General features: G+C 37.4%; 1 long non-coding RNA gene across 1 annotated transcript; it reads left to right on the forward strand.

Moving 5' to 3' along the window:
* Positions 1-1111: 1111 nt before the first annotated feature.
* Positions 1112-1966, forward strand: LOC131536677 (uncharacterized). Its single transcript, XR_009270042.1, has 3 exons — positions 1112-1211; positions 1792-1808; positions 1929-1966. It is a non-coding gene; the product is annotated as an uncharacterized LOC131536677 (long non-coding RNA).
* Positions 1967-3060: the final 1094 nt, after the last annotated feature.

Raw genomic sequence — 3060 nt, forward strand, 5'->3', positions numbered from 1 at the left:
TCAGCCCGACTGTGGGCCAGAAGTCTCAGTCTTAAAATGTCAAAAATTCAGGTTTTACTCCTTATTTGCTCCTTATCTGAATATTTGGTCCCCACAATTAAAAATTAAAAAAATTAAACCTGTACACACACAATCAATCAATTAGGCTGAATTATAAAATTACAAAAATATATATTTTTAAACAAAATACTTTAGAGTTGTAAACCTTTTGCCTGTCAAAGTTATTTATTCAATTTTATTATTATTTTAATTAATATTTCTATTAATTTTTAGGCTGACCTCAAATGGACTTTGCTTATAATTTAAAAATGTTCCCTTAATCTAAATTGACACTTTCTGACTGTGTGTGATTGCAAAAACTGATACCTCAGTAAGAAGTGGTAAACTTTTACAAAATATGATTTCAGATGTTATAATAGTGATTTTATTTTGTCCAAATAAAAGTACCACAGCAAAACTTAGGCTAGTGGGTAGAATGAGCCAATAAGTGATTCTCTGCTGCCATCTTCTGAAATCAGTGAGTGAAACTTTATTATTAATAACTGTAACACTTATATATATATATATATATATATATATATATATGTGTGTGTGTGTGTGTGTGTGTGTGTGTATGCATGCGCCTTTGTTCTGCAGTGAGGGGCTACTGCATTTTTGTGACAAATCAGGACATAGATGTGTATAATGACAAGGGTATGACAGGTATTACAAGGAGAAGGTGACTTTTCAGGACATTACCCCATGTCCCCACTTTTCAAAACGCTTATAAATCACACAGAATGGAGTGTATTGAAAATCTGAAATAGCAGAAAGTCTCCTGTAAGGGGTAGGTTTAGGTGTAGGGTTGGTGTAGGACAATAGCACATACAGTTTGTACAGTATGAAAACCATTACGCCTATGGGATGTCCCCACTTTTCACAAAAACAAACATGCGTGTGTGTGTGTGTGTGTAATTTATTTAATTTAATTTAATTTATTTATTTATTTTTTGCAAGGAAAAATAACATGAGGTAATGATTTAAATGTAGCCTATATCTTAGATTATTAAAAAAAAAAAAATCATTCAATAGATATAAATGTAACTTTGACTATTTGACACCTCACGTGCAAAGCCCGCAAAAGAAGCAGAGGTTATAAAAGCTGCGGTCGTCACATCACGCGCACAGCCGGACTATGAGTGGACATCGCCTGACGGGAGAGCTTTCAGGAGGTAAAGTATTTTTTGTGTACACAAGTATAAAATCGACGGCCTGTCATTTAAATGTACCATAAGCCTACTGCTCACATAAACGAGCCTTTCCGTCTTTATTTTGTACGGCCCGCTCTTCAGCACAGTTAATGCCGTTATATCCGTGACGTCATTTGCGCAGATCTGCTAGAATTGAGAAAACCTCCTTTCGTTTCACATTCATGTCGGTCAAGGTAACGTCAGTTTAAAAAAAATGTAGCCTATATATTCATTTTACAATTAATATTTTCACATTTAAGCAGTGTTGTCTCACAGAGTTGTCTGAGTGACTGAACACTGAACGCACACTCTCTCTCTCTCTCTCATCGTGTGTGAGTGAGCGAGAGACAGAAGACTCACACAAGCCAATGTAGCCTATCCTTATGAGATAATAATAGTAAAAATAATAATATTTCTGCTTTTTAATAACAAATAATTACAATAAAAGTAAAACATGTATGCATGTGTATACACCAGGGAAGAAATAAAAGTCATATTCAAGTAAAATTATAATTATTTTCAATAATGAAAATATTTATTCTTTTTTTCTTTCTTTTTTCAGATTGTCATCCGATTATTGTAAGTGATCAGTCAAGCAGTCATCCTGCATCTTGGATTTGCCATGTTCAGTTTGTACAAACATTATCTGATATTGAGTGAGGCTTTTTCTTTTTCTCCCCTTTGTTTGTGTGTCAGTAGCTGCTGCACCCCTAAGCCTCCACAGCACAGCACACCACACCACACCACAGCACACCACACCACACCACACCACACCACAGCACACCACACCACAGCACAGCACAGCACAGCACAGCACACCACAGCACAGCACAGCACAGCACAGCACAGCACACCAAACCAAACCAAACCACACCACAGCACAGCACACCACAGCACAGCACAGCACAGCACAGCACACCACAGCACAGCACAGCACAGCACAGCACAGCACACCAAACCACAGCACACCACACCACACCACACCACAGCACACCACAGCACAGCACAGCACACCACAGCACACCACAGCACAGCACAGCAAACCACAGCACACCACACCACACCACAGCACAGCACAGCACAGCACAGCACACCACAGCACAGCACAGCACACCACAGCACAGCACAGCACACCACAACACAGCACAGCACAGCACACCACACCACACCACAGCACACCACACCACACCACAGCACACCACACCACACCATAGCATTTTCTTAATTTTTTTATTTAGGTTCATTAAATATATGTAATGCAGCAGTTATTTATTTATTTAACAGGCTTGCATTATCTGATCTGTTTTAAAAGTTATGTATTTTGTAGTTTGTTAGTGAATTTTAATTATTTAATTACACAACATATTATGTGAATAGTGTAATAATGTTCCTGCTACATTTCTTCTAATATTTTTGTGATTAGGAAAATCAGCTTCATGTTTAAATAGGCAAACTTGTGCCACATATATCAGACTGACACACACACACACACACACACACACACACACACACACACACACATATACCAGGACAGCCAGGCACAAGAACAGTTTCTTTCCCCAGGCAATCTACAGAACAGTTAAATGCCTTTTTATTCTCATCTTATGTTTATTGTCTGTGTGTCGTTGTTGTCTCTGTAAACTGGAAGCTTTTGACACTAAAAGAAATTCATGTATATGCAAGCATACTTGGCAATAAAAGCTCTTTCTGATTCTGATTTATATTTTTTATAAATATTAAAAAAAATTTTATTTATTTTTCTGCAAATACTGCAGTGTGCTGGATGGAGAAACTGAGAAGTTTATAAACAGAAGGCATGGAAGAAGAGAGC

The sequence above is a fragment of the Onychostoma macrolepis genome, chromosome 03 (genome assembly GCF_012432095.1).
Source record: "Onychostoma macrolepis isolate SWU-2019 chromosome 03, ASM1243209v1, whole genome shotgun sequence".
NCBI lineage: Eukaryota > Metazoa > Chordata > Actinopteri > Cypriniformes > Cyprinidae > Onychostoma > Onychostoma macrolepis.